Source organism: Scyliorhinus torazame, chromosome 14, assembly GCF_047496885.1.
Source record: "Scyliorhinus torazame isolate Kashiwa2021f chromosome 14, sScyTor2.1, whole genome shotgun sequence".
In the NCBI taxonomy this organism is placed as follows: Eukaryota; Metazoa; Chordata; class Chondrichthyes; order Carcharhiniformes; family Scyliorhinidae; genus Scyliorhinus; species Scyliorhinus torazame.
In genome coordinates this window covers 111,482,603-111,500,445 of record NC_092720.1, presented here as the reverse complement: position 1 = coordinate 111,500,445, position 17,843 = coordinate 111,482,603, and the positions used below count along the sequence as shown (strand labels likewise).

Sequence of the window (17,843 nt, the reverse complement as noted above, 5' to 3'; positions counted from 1 at the left end):
TCATTTTGAGTCGGGCACTAATCCCGAAGGTGGAGGGAACGGAATATTCGGCCATAGCCATCTCAGGCCCCGCTCTGGGTGGAGCTGGAGTTGGGGGAGGAGAGGGACCAACGCCCGCTGTGGCGCCTCGATGTGGGACTGTTGGCAGATGAGGGCGTGTGCGGGCGGATGCGGGGGTGTATTGAAAGATATTTGGAGGACAACGACAACGGGGAGGAGCAGGTGGGGGTAGTCTGGGAGACGTTAAAGGCGGTGGTCAGGGGAGAGCTAATCTCCATTAGGGCCCACAGGGAGAACAGAGAGGGGAGGGAGAGGGAGAGGTTGGTGGACGAGATTTTAAGGGTGGACAGGAGGTATGCAGAGGCCCCTGAGGAGGGGCTACTCGGGGAGCGACGGAACCTCCAGACGGAGTTCGACCTGTTGACCACGGGGAAAGCAGAGGCACAGTGGAGGAAAGCTTAGGGGGCGACGTATGAGTATGAGGAGAAGGCGAGTCGGATGCTGGCACATCAGCTTTGTAAGAGGGAGGCAGCGAGGAAGGTTGGTGGAGTTAAGGATAGAGGGGGGAATACGGTGCGGGGTGCGGTGAGAATAAACAAGATATTTAGGGACTTCTATGGGGATCTGTACAGGTCTGAGCCCCCAGCGGGGGAGGAGGGGATGCGACAATTCCTAGATCAGCTGACGTTCCTGAGAGTGGAGGAGGAGGAGGTGGCTGGTTTGGGGGCGTCGATTGGGCTGGAGGAGCTGGTTAAAGGATTGTGGAGCATGCAGGCGGGGAAGGCCCCGGGCCGGATGGGTTCCCGGTTGAATTCTACAGGAAATACATGGACCTGCTGTTGCGGATCCAGTGGAGGGGATGGCGGAGGTCATGCGGATCCTCAGTGAGTTTGGGGCCTTTTCGGGGTATAAACTCAACATAGGGAAGAGTGAGCTCTTTGTGGTACATTCAGGGGACTAAGGAAGGGGGATAGACGAGCTACCGCTGAAGAGGGCGGAAAGGAGGTTTCGGTACCTAGGGATCCAAGTAGCTAGGAGCTGGGGGGGCCCTGCACAAGCTCAATTTGACGCGGTTGGTGGAGTAGATGGAGGAGGATTTTAAAAGATGGGATATGCTGCCACTCTCACTAGGGTGCAGTCGGTCAAAATGCCGGTCCTCCTGAGGTTTCTCTTTGTGTTCCAGTGCCTTCCCATTATGATCCCCAAGGCCGTTTTCAAATGGGTAAGCAGGAGCATCATGGGATTTGTGTGGGCGAATAAAACCCCGAGGGTGAAGAGAGTGTTTCTGGAGCGTAGCAGGGGCAGGGGGGGCTGGCACTGCCGAATGTGTGTGGCTATTATTGGGCAGCCAATGTGGCGATGATCCGTAAGTGGGTAATGGAGAGAGAGGGAGCGGCCTGGAAGAGGCTAGAGATAACGTCCTGTGTGGGCACGAGCCTGAGGGCGCTGGTGACGGCACTGCTGCCGCTCTCGCCGACAAGGTACACCACGAGTCCGGTAGTGGCGGCGGCGCTGAAGATTTGGGGGCAGTGGAGGCGACACAGGGGCGAGGTGGGAGCCTCGGTTTGGTCCCCGATTTGGGAGAATCATCGGTTCGACCCGGGAAGGATGGATGGGGGGTTTTGGAGCTGGCATCGGGCAGGGATTAGAAGAATGGGGGACCTGTTCATTGATGGGACGTTTGCGAGCCTAGGGGCGCTGGAGGAGAAGTTTGGGCTACCCCCGGGAAACGCTTTCAGGTACATGCAAGTGAGGGCGTTTGTGAGGCAGCAGGTGCGGGAATTCCTGCTGCTTCCAGCACATGGGATTCAGGACAGGGTGATTTCGGGTGTATGGGTTGGAGAAGGTAAGGTTTCGGCGATTTACCAGGAGCTGAAGGAAGAGGAGGAGGCCTCGGTAGAGGAGTTAAAGGGCAAGTGGGAGGAGGAGCTTGGGGAGGTGATAGATGAGGGTCTGTGGGTTGATGCCCTGAGTAGGGTTAATTCTTCCTCCTCTTGCGCCAGGCTCAGCCTAATATAGTTCAAAGTTACTCACAGAGTGCATATGACAGGGACGAGGTTGAGTCGGTTCTTTGGGGTGGAGGGCAGATGTGGGAGGTGCTCGGGGAGCCCGGCAAATCACGTCCATATGTTCTGGTCGTGCCCGGCGCTGGATGGGTTTTGCGAGGACTATGTCCAAGGTGGTGAACACCCGGGTCAAGCCGAGCTGGGGGTTAGCATTATTTGGGGTATCGGACGAGCCGGGAGTGCAGGAGGCGAAAGAGGCCGGTATTCTGGCCTTTGCGTCCCTGGTAGTCCAGCGGAGGATTTTGCTACTATGGAAAGATGCGAAGCCCCCTAGTGTGGAAGCTTGGATCAATGACATGGCAGGGTTCATCAAGCTGGAGAGGATAAAGTTTGCCTTGCGAGGGTCTGTGCAGGGGTTCCTCAGGCAGTGGCAACCGTTCCTAGGCTATCTCGCGGAGCGTTAGGAGGAGGTCAGCAGCAGCAGCAGCCCAAGGGCAGGAGGTCAGCAGCAGCAGCCTGAGGGGGGGGGTTCCTATTTGTGTTTTAAATGTTATATGGGGGGTTATTGTATATGGGGGAAATCCAATGTATAATTTCTGATTGTTGTGTTCTTGTTTCTTTTTGTCGGGGGGGGGGGGGGGGGATTTTGTTGAAACTTTGTTGAAAAATTTGAATAAATATATATATATATTTTAAAAACTATCCAGTTTTCATGTAATGTACTTGAGAGGAACGATGAATAATCGAAATAGGATTGCTCGTCTAGCTCAGATATGCTTGTATGGAGTGCCATGTTCGGGTCTGTAATAAAGGCAGCAAATTCTGACCCAGAAGGGACTTTGATACATCGGCAGTTTGGAAGTCAGATTTGCAGGACTCTTAACTATGTCTTGAGAAACTGTTCCCGTTGGCAGAAACCAACCGGGCTTTCAAAGGGGAATTGGATAAACACAAAGAAATTGAAGGGCTACATGGCAAGAACTGGGGAGTGGAACTTGCCAAATCGTTCTTGTAGAGTGCCTGCATGGGCTCAGCTGAATGTCCTCATTCCATGCCATGAGTCCGATCTGTTCTATTGCTAAAAGTAGAAGGGTATTCTTAAAAAGCCTGTCGTTTTTGCATAGTTTGTAATTTTTAACCAAATGCTGTAATCATTGGCTGTTCCTTGTATCAATTAAGAATAATGTTCATCCAATGCACAATGTTTTATTCTTGAACTTAACATCTGCTATCCTTCAATTTCGGAGCGTTGATTTGTTTCACTTTCTGCACATTGATCCTCTTTGGACAACAAATTCACACAGCCAGACATAAACCAAAGACACGTTGGAATGAATCAATAGTTTCCTCAACAATTTTCTCCCTTCCCTAGTTTCCTTCCTTTTCCAAAAGTACTGGCTCCTTGCCGGGTTACAGTTTCAACACCCCGCTCAAGCAGTCAATGTTTAGGGCAGCACGGTAGCACAAGTGGATAGCACTGTGGCTTCACAGCACCAGGGTCCCAGGTTCGAATCCCCACTGGGTCACAGTCTGTGCGGAGTCTGAACGTTCTCCCCGTGTCTGCGTGGGTTTCCTCCAGGTGCTCCGGTTTCCTCCCACAGTCCAAAGACATGCAGGTTAGGTGGATTGGCCATGATAACTTGCCCTTAGTGATCAAAAAGGTTAGGAGGGGTTATTGGGTTGCGGGGATAGGGTGGAAGTGAGGGCTTGGTTGGGTCGGTGCAGACTCGATGGACCATATGGCCTCTTTCTGCACTGTATGTTCTAAGTTTATTATAATTGTTAATTGGTTATTTTACGTGAACCTTGATGGTGAGTTTCAGTTGACTCCGTACCACCAAGAGCATTAAAGCTGAGCATAATTCTATCTTCCGCTGATTATGGCAAATCTTCCAGCAGGAGTCACTGAACAGCAATCTGGAATAGAACTTTTCTAACCCAGGTGGCAAATCTTAGGACCATTCCTATTCTTCTGGCTAAAATCAGCTAATTCTACAAAGACTGCGGGATCTTTCTAGTCAATGGATAATCTTAGAGAGTCATTAGGAGAGTTAAATAATCTAGATAAAGAATTGTAGAATTCAGTAGAAGTAACCAATGTATTAACTAACAAAAAATTGTTTTAACAAGGCAGACATAGTGAAAGAATTGTGTAAATGTTATTTAATCTTGGTATTTATTAACGAGGCACTGTAACTTTAAGTCAGAAGCAAAGAGATCATTAGTCCATGTTAAGTCAAGAAATGTATTTCCTGCCACGGACAAATGTAGGTCACCTGCCACATTGCATTTCTATAGTACATCAGGATAATCTGCCTGTGGCCTATGCTTCCCACAGTGATATAAGCCATATCAAAACAGTTATACTTTAGTTTCAACAATCCATTTATAAATAAAGTGCAACTTTAATTTGTAAGGGACACTGAAGCGATAGCCGATAGCATATCCATAAATAAGTTGCGCCAGTAATACAAAAGGAGTACATTTCCCATTTGAGAGACTGGTTAACGGCCCATGAGGTATGTGCTAATTTTTTAAATTTTGCTTTCAGCTATAGCTAGCATCTCGCCCAAAAGAAAGTTTCTTTACATGTTTTATTTTATGATTTTTCTTCAGAACAATCAAGTGTGTCGAGGCTGAATTAGGCCTGTGCAAAATGCCATCTCATTTAAGGTATGGAATATTTAAATTGCCTTCAATTAATGAACATGTGCTCTGCGTTTCATGTTGAACTATCGTCTGCTTCTGTGTTGATAATCTACCTTGCCTGTTTTCCCGGACTGCAGAAAACAAATTTTATTAGGTTTAAATGAGATTTCTCTTCGCATCTTTTCATAGCCATAAAATATGTGATAAAGATAAATCTGGAAGATTTATCAGCTTAAATTGCAAGATTTAGGAAAGGGGAGGTAGTTTTAAACATGTAAAATGCAAATATGGGACCAATGTCTGGAAATAGTTCTTTATGCAAAGAGTGGTTAATACTCCGATTGAATGTTTGGTGGAACAGTGGAGGTAAAAACGTTGGAATTATTTAAACAGGAATCAAATGCTGGGAGAGCTGTAGGAATTTTCTGGATGAATGAACTAAGATGAATCAAATGACTTCCCTCAATCATATTAAATGTGTGATCTTGAAGATTATTCAATCAAACTTGGTTAAATTGATTCCCTGAAGCCGCAACTGATTATATCTTGAAATCAAATTTGTGACTTTCTGATAAACTGTTTTTTTATGCCAATGTCAGCTTAAACTTGATGCTCGAGTCATGAGAAGAGGTTTAAAGTCCCGCTGCAATAGTTTATTAAAGACGATGGCCGGGGGTTTCTGGTCCCCCGCCCACAGTGAGTTTTCCCTCAGTGGATGCAGCAAGCCATTGGCCACCGGCCGGACTTTCCCGTCCCACCAACGTCTACTCCATTTTGCATGGCTCACCCGCCCCACCGCCAGTGAACCCACTGCAGAGGGCGACATTGGTGGAACAGCAAGATCCCATCAGCAGGAAGGGCTGGATAATCCCACCTGATGTTTTTAACCTATTCAATATCAAAACCTTTAATCTTTTATCTTCAGCTTTTTGGGGGGTATTTTGCAACCTGCTTGAATTCCTAATCTTCGCACCACAGACAATGCATTGTTTCCGGGCCTATTGCATTTCCAATCAAATGTAATTATTAGCGTGAAGGAAGTTACGGCGCTCATTTATAAATCACTGGTTAGTCCTCATCTGGCATTTGTGCCCAATTCTGGGCACCGTAGTGGCCAAGGTCCTGGGGAGGACATAGAGGAGAATGATACCAAGGATATGAGACTTCATTATGTGGAGAGACTAAAGAAGCTTGGATTTGTGTTCTTAGATCTCACAAAGTAAATAAGAAAATACCATTTCTAACAACAATCAATAACTAAAGGAGACACATTTAAGATAAATTGGCGTAAGGACCAGAAAGGAGTTGAGAATTATTTTACACTGCTGGTGGTGATGGCCCAGAGTGGACTGGGGAAGCAGATTCAATAGTGACTTTCAAAAGGGCATTGTATAAATGCTTGAAAAGAAATAGATTGCAGGGCCATAGGGAAAGATCGAAGGAGTGGGACTAACTGGATGGCTCTTTCAAAGAGATGGGCAAAGAAGTCGGATGCTCCAAAAATCCCATGACAATCTCAAGCTGCACAAGGTCGATTCTCCCTCTCTTATACTCCCTCTCATTTTCAGGGCTAGTATTTGACTCGTATTAGCACACATTGGCAGTGAACTCCTTGTGAATATCAGCCATGGTGTTCTTCATCTTCTTCCCCCTCCATTTGGCAATATCACCAAGTAATAAATACCCGTCCCCTTGTGTTCAGCATCACAATCAATCCCCCCACATCGAGGGTACGACTGCTGCCAGGGCAAAGATTTCAGCAGCAAAATCAGCATATGCCACTCATCCTGCACAGGTAGATGTAATTCCTAAGACTAGATTACTTTGCGGCACAAATTAAATGGAAGATTTAGGATCTTTTGATCACTATTTTGAAACTGGGAGAAACAATTATCAAACGGAATAATGATCAGATCATTTCGAACAGTTGGCCACATGCTTGTTAGAGAGTGACAGGAGGCTCAGAAAAGGCAGAACTTTGAATCAACTAAAATAACTATATGGAAGATGAGCTTGAAGGGAGAAAAACAGGATTAAACTTCAACAAAGACTGCCAGTTGGCCTGTATCCATGTTGTAAATTGTGTGTATTTCTATAGAGAAGGAACGATCTGATAACTTATTTGGAATGGTTCAGTGTTATGGATCACACGATGGTTCATTATATTCGAGTTGTATTTGGATGCAGCGCTGACTTTCTCAGAATGCAAATCACCTGTCTTGTGGCAGGATTGTTCTTCCAACAGGATAGTTGTGTTGAAGAGAGCTATTTCTCATTGCTCTTTTATTTATCTTCCGAAATGAGAGTCGTACACACCAATTTCATGGTAATTAGGATGCACTGATATATCCTATGTGGGCTCGAGGTCAACATCCAATAGTTGTTTTCCAACCTCAGAATTGACTTCGCTGACATTTTAAACAGGTGTGCCTGTGTTTTCCAGTGTCTGCGATTGTATTTTACTGGAGACCTCAGGCATGTATCAAATTTCTATCTGGAGTTTATTTTCAGTCTTGAAAAATCCTGTTGATTTTTGCAAATTACGCATCAACGTTTCTTTCAAAAGAGCTGTAGGTGTGTGTTCATGTCTGTGAAATGCAACTTCACCTCATGATATTTTGAGACATTTTCTTACATAGTTTGATAAAATAGTCATACACCGTGTCCTCAAGTTGTGAAGAAATATAACGCAAGCCCATCCCTTAATGCTAATGGCTCTCATCGTGTTGCAATATGTTTTTTGTCACTACTATTCTGAGCAGAGTTGCACATTTTGCCACTACAATTGTGAAACATTTATTTGAGAAGGCAGTAAGACTGATGAAGCCATGTTTTTTTTGGATGTCGACTTTGTTTTGTTCTCCTATTCTTAGTCTCCACCTGCCCTGGATCAAGGACATCTGATCTGTTCGAAGGCCTCCCAGCCAATGCCCCTCACTGCAACACGGGATGGGTCCAACTATTCTTGGTATCTTCCCACAACTGAGTTAAGGAATTCAATACTTACAAGACACAGGCCACTAATTTCCAGCTCTATGGTGCAACATATTGGCTGTTCATCATGACTGTACGATGACCTGCTTTAGTGAAGGGTTCCTAATTAGTAACCTACCTACAGCATGATGTCCATAAGACAGAAACCCCCTGGGCCTCACTGAATAGGCCCTGTCACTCTGCCTCCAGATGTAGAAGCTGACCGGCAGGCAGGAGCAGAATGGCAGGTAACAAGAGTGATTCAAGTAACTGGTGATTCAAGTGCTCTTGGCACTCGGGTTTAGAGGCAGTTCAAAGGAGCCTCGCGGTTGGAGACAGGCAGTGGAATCTAAGGTTCCTCTATGGGGCCTGAAATAGCATTTCTAACCCAGAAAGTAACAATAAATAAGTTTTTTTTTTAAAAACACATTTTATTCTGGGCCTCTTAACAACCAGTAGGCCTGATGGGGAAGCAGCAATGATTCCTCACACCAAAATGACAGTCGACAGGTCCCAATTTGCTTTTAAAAGGTCAACCCTGTTGGATTCTAACAGTTCTTTCCATCTAGCCTGCTCAGGTCCTGTTTAAAGACAGTGCAACTAAATCCCATGGGCCATTTTAAGTGCAAACCTATACTTTCCCCATTCCTTCGATCGCCCTACCCTCTCATTTTGTCAGTTTTAGCCTGCCAAGCAGGATTGCAACTAGTCCTCAAATGTCACGACTCAACGTATAAGAGGCAAAGCAATTTTAATAAAGTGAAAGAACTGGCACTTGTGCCTTTCATCGTCTCAGGATGCCCTGGAGTGCTTTACAACCAATTAAAATGGCTGATGAGGTGTAGTCACTGGGGTAATGTAAGGAAGCATGGCAGGCAGTTTGCACAAATAGCAATCATCTGTTTTAGTGATAAATATTAGGCAGAACACTGGAAGAACACGCTGCTCTTTTTTGAATCGTGCAATTGAGAGTCCAGGCAACGTGTCAACCTAATGTTTCATTTCAGAAGATGGTGACTCCAACAATGCAGTACGGCTCCTGAGTGTTGGTGTAGATTATGTATACATACCACGGGCTGAACAATGAGGTGAGGTGGGGGGTTGCCGACAAAATGCCAACCCCCCCCCCCCCCCCCACCCACTGTGACAATGTCGCCGTGAAGCTGATATGCTCCACACCAACCTGCCCCACAGCTAGAAAGCACTGCAGGGTGGACCTATGAGGGCTGAGTGGAGATTCCACCCCTCATTGGGACAGACATTCTGGAGCTGCCAGCCAATCCGATTGGCCAGCAGCTACATCAAACTGGCAGTGCCAGGAAGCTGCCCAGTCTACAGGAGAAGAAAACATCCCTGGAGCAGCTAAATCCAGGGTCTTGAGACAGGAGGGTTTGGGTAGGTTAGGGAGAGGGGCAGAGTGGGAGCTTAAGGGAGAGAATGGGTAGGACGAAAGGCACAGTTCAACCTAAGGGAGGCTGCCCCATGATCGGCAGAGGGCAGCCCCTGTAGCGTGACCCTTCCCCAATTTTTTCCTATGCTTTAAGCATCTGAGTTAAGAAATTAGGCTTCTCGCTCCCACCTGGCTGCCTACTCCCGTGTTTTATGGCATGAGCTGTACATTATCGAGGTTAATTGGCTCAATAACAATCCTAACTGACCCTTGGTTATTAATTTAAATATGTGGTGAGCCGGCTGCTGATTTTGGCACCCACCTGCCCCCATATTATGGGCAGAAGGGGGTGAGATAGGCACCTGCCCTATTTTATGTGCCCCTCCACGTGGAAAACACGTCTGTTAGGGCCACTTCAAATTCAGCTCCTTATATCTAGGGTGCAACTTGTACCCATGACCTTGAGAAGCAAGACGCTATCACCTGAGTCAGGGCTAATTCTGGGTTCTTGGGCCAGGAGTCAGAAAATTACAAGCAACAATCATTTCCCCCTAATTGACTTCACGATTATCAGGCAGCTCTATGCAAGTATCAGTATTTGAACATTTCAAAGTTAAATGTAACTTTTATTTTCAGCAACTAAGCACAATATACTTTGCTCCACACTATCAGTAACGTCGGGCAGCACAGTAGCAAAGCGGTTAGCACAGTTGCTTCACAGCTCCAGGGTCCCAGGTTCGATTCTGGCTTGGGTCACTGTCTGTACGGAGTCTGCACATCCTCCCCGTGTGTGCGTGGGTTTCCTCCGGGTGCTCCGGTTTCCTCCCACAGTCCAAAGATGTGCGGGTTAGGTGGATTGGCCATGCTAAATTGCCTTTAGTGTCCAAAAAAGGTTAAGTGGGGTTACTGGGTTACGGGGATCGGGTGAAGGTGTGGGTTTGGGTAGGGTGCTCTTTCCAAGTGCAGACTCGATGGGCTGAATGGTTTCCTTCAGCACTGTAAATTCTATGAAATTCTATGAAATTCTATGAAATCCATGTGTTATTTCAATAGCTCTCATATTCCTGGCTTTCACAGCACTGTACACCATGCTATGAAAGTGAGCAGCTGTGTTCTTCCCAGGTCTATTCCAGCACCAAGCAGATGTGTAAGAGCAGCTTATGAGACTCGTTCTTCCAATTTTCCATTCATCTCCCTTGCAACTGCCATGTCCATGCTCTCTGAATAATAGCAACTCAAAGCATTAAAGTGTTCAATATTCGACCTTTAACTGATATCAGTTACTGTTGTAATTCACATCGCCTCGACAATTCATAAGCTGCGTGCATTCAAGCTCTAGTCAGTTCATCTTCAGTGCCACAAGATCCAATTTCTGTACAGATTGCCTTCAGCCTCACGTTAGAAGGCTGAAAATGCATATGACAAGGCAGTATTCAACTAAATCCGAAGTGCAAGGTTAACAAATTACCAGTCTACAATGTAACAATAGAAGTCCTTCACTAAAAGCAGGTCATTGCAAAGCATGGCCCGAAGCAGTGTTCTGTGGACAGTTGATATGTCAATCAGATATAGCAAAAATAATTTCAAACTATAGAGTTGTCATCTTTGAGAGGTGAACCTTAGCAAACAATAATTAGTGAGAAAACCAATCCTTGATTCTAGTTCGCTCTCAGAAACATAAGAACACGGATAGGACAGTGGGCAACATGGTAGCACAGTGGTTAGCACATTTGCTTCACCGCTCCAGGGTCCCAGGTTCAATTCCCTGCTGGGTCACTGTCTGTGCGGAGTCTGCATGTTATCCCCGTGTGTGCGTGGGTTTACTCCGGGTGCTCCGGTTTCCTCCCACAGTCTAAAGATGTGCAGGTTAGGTGGATTGGCCATGCTAAATTGCCGTTTGTGTCCGAAAAGTGGGGTTACTTGGTAACAGAGATAGGATGAGGTGTGGGCCTGGTTAGGGTGCTCTTTCCAAGGGCCAGTGCAGACTTGATGGGCTGAATGGCCTCCTTCTGCACTGTAAGTTCTATGACGTTTAGCCCCACAAACCTGTATCACCATTCAACAAAATCATGGTTGACCTGTGACCTAGCTATACGCAACCATTTTGCTGCATATTCTTGAGAACCTACAGTGTCTTGAGACAGGAGGGTTTGGGTAGGTTAAGGAGAGGGGCAGAGTGGGAGCTTAAGGGAGAGAATGGGTAGGACGAAAGGCACAGTTCAACCTAAGGGAGGCTGCCCCATGATCGGCAAAGGGCAGCCCCTGTAGCGTGACCCTTCCCCAATTTTTTCCTACGCTTTAAGCATCTGAGTTAAGAAATTAGGCTTCTCGCTCCCACCTGGCTGCCTACTCCCGTGTTTTATGGCATGAGCTGTACATTATCGAGGTTAATTGGCTCAATAACAATCCTAACTGACCCTTGGTTATTAATTTAAATATGTGGTGAGCCGGCTGCTGATTTTGGCACCCACCTGCCCCCATATTATGGGCAGAAGGGGGTTAGCCACAGTGGTTAGCACTGTTGCCTCACAGCTCCAGGGACCCAGATTCAATTCCAGTCTTGGAGGACCGTGTGTGTGGAGTTTGCACATTCCCCCCGTGTCTGCGTGGGTTTCCTCCGGGTGCTCCCGTTTCCTCTCACAGTCCAAAGGTGAGCAGGTTAGGTGGATTGGTCATGCTAAATTGCCCCTCATTGTCCAAAGATGTGCAGGTTATGTGGATAGGGCAGGGGATAGAGCCTAGGTAGGGTGATCTTTCAGAGGGTCGGTGGTGACTCGATGAGCTGAATGGCCTCCTTCTGCATTGTAGGAATTCTATGATTCTATTAAGTTCCAAGCATCTAACTTCCTTTTGTGTATTCAAATGTTTCCTAATTTCACTCCTGAAAGGTGTCTCCACACAACATCTGCAAAAGTAATCTGCTCTTGGGTACAGACTGGAGCTGTATCTATTGAACATTATTTTAAGTAATTAGAAAATAGAATTATACTTCACAGAAGGAGGCCATTCATTCCAACATGTCTATCCTTGCTCTTTGAGGGACCTATCTCATTATTATCACTCACCTGCTCATTCCCCAAAATCCTGTCAAAATTTCCCTTTCAGGTATCTATGTAATTCCCCATTAGGCAGTTATTGTTGAATCTGCTTCCAACACCATTTTAAGCAGTGCGTGCCAGATCATTTTTTCCACACTTTCAACATAATTTACAAATGTAGAACAAAAAGGTTAGAACATTTTAGTGGTGGTGAGGGAGCGTTTTTGTGATGACAACATAAATACTGAGGCTTACTGAACATTTGCGACACTCCATTTCATCACAGTCATTACTATAGCACAGGTGAGACCATTTGGCCCATCGAATTCTGGCTCTCAAGTAATCCGGTCACTCCCATTCCACTGCTTTTTATATCTGAAATCATGGAAGCTTATGGGGAGGCAGTGGGAGCATGGTATTGTCACTGGACTAGTAAGTTAGAGACCTAGGGTAATGCTCTGGGGACCAGGATTCAGGTCGAAAATTTTGAACTCAATAAATACCTGGAATTAACTGTCTAATGATGACTGTAAAAATCCATCTGGTTCGCTAATGTCCTTCAGGCAAGGAAATCTGCCATTCTTACCCATTCTGGCCTACATGTGACTCCAGGTCCACAGCAGTGCTGTTGGTTCTTCAATGTCTTCTGAAAAGGCTGAGAAAACCAATCAGTTCAAGGGCATTTAGGGAAGGGCAGTAACTGCAGACCCACATCCCATGATTGCATTAAAAAAAAAATCTATTAACTTATTTTTTTTCAAGAACTGTTTCTAACATCAGATATTACAAGTCATACACAATAATGTGTTTACAGGCCCGTGCTCATATAAAACAATAACTATTTTCGCTCTTTGACTTGGTTGGTTTGCTATTGGATTGCCAACAGTTGCCCATAAATGAAAACCAGAGCTGCAGCTTCCAGTGGTAAACAACAATTTTGCCATAGCGACTTAAAACAACAAAGAGACTTCACTTTTGGAGTCAGATTTGAATTTTGACTTGAATGACCCATTTATTTGCATTGTTTTGACATAAACTACAGACAACACTGGTTGACCTGATTGGTGATTGGTAATTAGTAAGTGATTAGTGGTTTAGTGACTAAATATTTCATTTGTTGTTCAGTTAGTGAATAATTAGCAACTAGGATCCGATTAGCAATAACTGGGCTTTCATCTGTGCCTCATTAGCACATAAATCATCACACTGATTGCTAGATTAGTTTGCACACGCTTGACAGACCTTTGGTTTGTCCATATTCTCTTGAGGGCAACTATTAAAATCTGATATGGAGATACTATGAAAGTTTCAACTGATGTGAATTCATGATTCCATTTTCTGATTTTGTACAGAGTTTAGCTTTGTTTAATATTTATACTGGCATTATTCAGCGGAGTAATCCACACTGAAATGAATTTCCGGGGGTGGGGGGGGGAGGATTCACTGCATTTAACTGGCCAGTGACTGGACTTCACCAGCATTTCTGCCTACAGAAAGCAGCTGGGCAAACAGAGGCCAGGAGCTCTCCATTGTCAGTGAAGCCACCAGGAACAATGGCTATTGCCTGGCATGTGATAAGGATTTCACCAGAGGTTGTCATTGGATCCCTGAGCACAAGTGAACAGAGCAGGATGGGGATCATGGGGTGAGTGTCACCAGAGTGGGTGTGGGAAAAGGAGGTTCGTAGACATGGAAAGTGGCCCCCTTACCGATGTCAGGTACCTCAATCAGGCACTGAGTACCTGTGAATGAGACATCCCACCCGAGGCAAGCCTGATAGTGTTTGTTGGGCAGTCTTCAGAAGGTGCAGGAGAGTTATACGACTCTCATTTAATCTCTGAGCCATTGCTAAATTCCAATTGACTCGGGATAATGGATATGACATGGATCATTAATGAGCTTAATTGACATCCTCCCTTCACGCTTCCGACTTAATAGTGAGATGTTTTTTCCTGCCATTGTCAGATTGATAAGCGACATTTAATGCAAATTATTGGGCTAGCATCTTTAGTTCCGCCATGATGGCCTAGATTAACATCCGCCCTTGGTATTGCTGAAAGTAGGTGTCAATCGAAGTCAGGGCCTACCAAATATGGTTTACAAATGGTAAATTATTCCAGAGTGACCCACTATTCCCTGGAAGGGAAAGTACATACATTTTGGCATCTTTTTAGTTGACTTCAACAAGTTATCGTTTCCCTGTTGTGGAGCAGAAAGTTGTCATTCTGAGTTTCCTCGACCTTAGAGAATGAATCTGCATGCTACTAATGTAAAAAACACTACCCCATTGGTTAAATGCTGCACTCTAGGACTTGATACAAGATCAGGCTAAGGTGAAAGAAGTAGGCAAAAGTTGGACTTGCAAGTACTAACCTTCTGTGAGTAGAATAGGGCCCCAGGATGCTTTTCAAGCATTAATCATACGCTGATCTAATCTCATCTCATACTTCATGAATTTAGATCATTTGAAGCTGATTTCATTGATTTCAGATTCAATTCCGAAGTGTTCTGGCTGCTGTCAACATGGCCAGTCCAACTCCTGCATGCAAGTACATCAAAGTCCTGACCCATTTCTGGGCCACTATCAGCATGAGGGAAATAAATTAGCTTTTCATGTCTCTGCCAAGGCAGCAAGAAGTCTGTTTTACAAGCTGTATCTTGTTTTGTTAATAAAGTGTAACCTTACCACAGGCTTTCACATTTGCCAGAAATTATGGGGTTTGCGTCACTGCCTAGAATTGCTTGCAAATGTCCAATCAAGGTAATCTCTTAAGTGTTTCTACATTCGTCATGTTTATAGTAGATGGTGCAGCTGTACGATAAGAATGTTAACATGAATATAAATTCTTACTTTTTCATGACTTGCATAAAGCACCCCACGTGTAATCTTTTTCAAGTCCACACCACAGTTACCCATATTCTTTACCCTTTCAGTCAGGCGCAGATTCCCTCCCAATTAGTCATCCACTTCCACTGAAAATAATTCAACACACCTTCACGTACAACATGTTGCACGCATACGGATGATACAGGAAAGCTAACATTCATGAACACGTGCATATATAGAAACATAAGAACAAAAGATTAAGTGAACATTTGTAGCGGAATATGCAGTTTACTCTTTCAGTAATTAGTTTCACAGCAATCTGCTATCGCTTGGCACAAGGCCTTGAGTCGACGGCAGGAAGAGCCGGATTGGGGGGGGTCAATTGTGTAATTCCATCAGAATTGGGCACCGACCTGGGTGGGGAACGATTACTTCAGCTCCACCTTCTGCACTCTGCTCTTGTTATTTAGTGAGGGAGGCTTCATATCATCTGTGGGTTGTCCTCTGATTCCGCCACTGAGGATCATATGGTGTAATTATGCCAGGGTGCCATTCTGGATGCTTGAATCTGCATTGTGGATACTGGCAAGGTATCCAGGAAGTTGAAGGTCACGATGACATTTCTATGTTTTTCTGTCTTCACAAAGGGAGACATGAATGATGTATCCTAAATTCTGAAAAACACAAGTTTCAGTGAGGAGCTGAAGGAAGTTAGTATTAATGAAGAACTGGTTTGGGGGAAATTATTGGGATTGAAGATGGACAAATCTCCAGGGCCTGATAATCTTCATCCCAGAGTACTTGGGGAAGTGGCCCTAGAAATAGTAGATCCATTGTGGTCATTTTGCAAAGTTCTTTGGACTCTGGAATGCTTCATACAGGTTGGAGGGTAGCTAATATAACCACTATTGTGGCATGGTAACACAGTGGTTAGCACTGTTGCTTCACAGCACCAGGGACCCATGTTCGATTCCCGGTTTGGGTCACTGTCTGTGTGGAATCCGCATGTACTCCCCGTGTCTGCGTGGGTTTCCTCTGGGTGCTCCGGTTTCCTCCCACAGTCCCAAAAGACGTGCTTGTTAGGTGAATTGGACATTCTGAATTCCCCCTCAGTGTACCCGAACGGGCGGCGGAGTGTGGCGGCTGGGAGATTTTCACAGTACCTTCATTGCAGTGTTAATGTAAGCCTACTTGTGACACTAATAAAGATTATTATTATTATTATTCAAAAAGGGAGGTAGACAGAAAACCGGGATCTATAGACTAGTGAGCCTAATGTCGGTAGTCGGGAAGTTGCTAGAGTCCATTATTAAGGATTTCATAGCATAACATTTGGAAAGCAGTGGTAGAATCAGACAAAGTCAGCATGAATTTATGAAAAGAAAATCATGCTTGACAAATCTACTGGAATTCTTTGAAGATGTAACTTGTAGAGTTGACCGGGGAGAACCGGTGGATGTGGTTTATTTAGATTTTCAGAAGGCTTTCAACAAGGTTTCACACAGCACATTACTATGCAAAGTTTAAGTGCATGAGATTGCAGGTAGTGTCTTGAGATGGATAGAAAGCTGGTTAGCAGACAGGAAGCAAAAAGTTGGAATAACCTTTTCCAATTGGCAGGTAGTGACTAGTATGGTACTGCAGTCCAGAACTAGGGGTAAGGGGTAAACTGTATGTAAAGATAAGTCAAAATTTACAACTTCAACCAGGCAAAGGCACCACAACCAGACTGTTTTGCAGAGGTGGACAGGTAAAGTGTTTAATAAGGTTAGTTTTACAGTACCTATGCCATCACTAGCTATGCATTGAACAAAGATCTAAAATATACCCAGAACACTTTCTTCACCCAGAGAGTGGTGAATCTGTGGAATTCACCACCACAGAAAGCCGTTGAGGCTAAAACATTTTATAATTTCAAGAAGGAAAGAAATATAACGCTTGGGGATAAAGGGTCTGTGGTAGTCTGTATTAGGGGTATTACAGTACCTAGGTTGAGGCTGTAAGATCATTGGTGTGGGACGTACCTGAGACAGGAAGATCATTGGTGAAGCCTGCCTGCTGGTTCCGCCCAGTAAGGCGGAGTATAAGTGTCTGTGTCTCCCTAGCAGCTGCATTCTGTACCTGCGCTGCTGGGGGAAACATCTAGTCCAATAAAGCCTTCAATTGTCATCCAATCTCGCTTCTGGAGTTATTGATCGAGCATCAGGGTTCAAGGGATATAGGGGGAAAAGTGATATCAGGGTATTGAACTTGATGATAACCCATGGTCATAATGAATGGTGGAGCAGGTTCGAAGGACTGAATGGCCTCCTCTTGCTTCTATTTTCTATGTATGTTTCTTCCAATGCCAGCAGATGGCCAAGCTTGTGGGCAGCAGGAGGCGACTCAGGGCATCCGCGTTGGCAATGTGTTCCTGGGCGGTGCTCGAGAGATTAGGCCACTAACAATAACGCCCAATGTTGGATCTGAGCCAAGGTGATGGGGGGAAACGCTTTATCCTCTTTTTACATGTCAGCCGTAGACATGTAGGTGGAATTTTGTCAGCCCAAAAATAACAGCCAATGCATCCTTCCTCTTTGAACTGAGAATAGCATATTTCCGTGTCCATCAAGGTTCCTGATGCATATGCTATAGGTCTCTCTCGATGCCATTATCCCATCGATGGGAAAGGATTGCTCCTACTCCATATGGAGAGGCATCACATGTTAATACCAGTTCTCTCTTGGCATCCTAATGAGCCAGGATGTTTGATGATAGTAACTGCTTCTTCATCAAGGTTTCAGCAGGCGCAAGGGATACGGGTTCAATTCCCGCTTGGGTCACTGTCTGTGCGGAGTCTGCACGTTCTCCCCGTGTCTGCGTGGGTTTCCTCCGGGTGCTCCGGTTTCCTCCCACAAGTCCCGAAAGGTGTGCTTGTTAGCTGAATTGGACATTCTGAATTCCCCCTCAGTGTACCTGAA

At 45.2% G+C, this 17,843-nt stretch overlaps 1 protein-coding gene across 3 annotated transcripts in view; it reads left to right on the top strand.

Annotated features, from left to right (window-relative positions):
- ppp2r3a (protein phosphatase 2, regulatory subunit B'', alpha) overlaps positions 1–17,843 on the top strand; it is a 597,462-nt gene that overhangs the window by 142,296 nt on the left and 437,323 nt on the right. For all 3 annotated transcript variants that reach the window (XM_072474671.1, XM_072474674.1, XM_072474672.1), the window contains exon 2: positions 4,623–4,679. The gene's annotated coding sequence lies outside the window, so the exon portion shown is untranslated. The remainder of the gene's footprint in view (positions 1–4,622; positions 4,680–17,843) is intronic.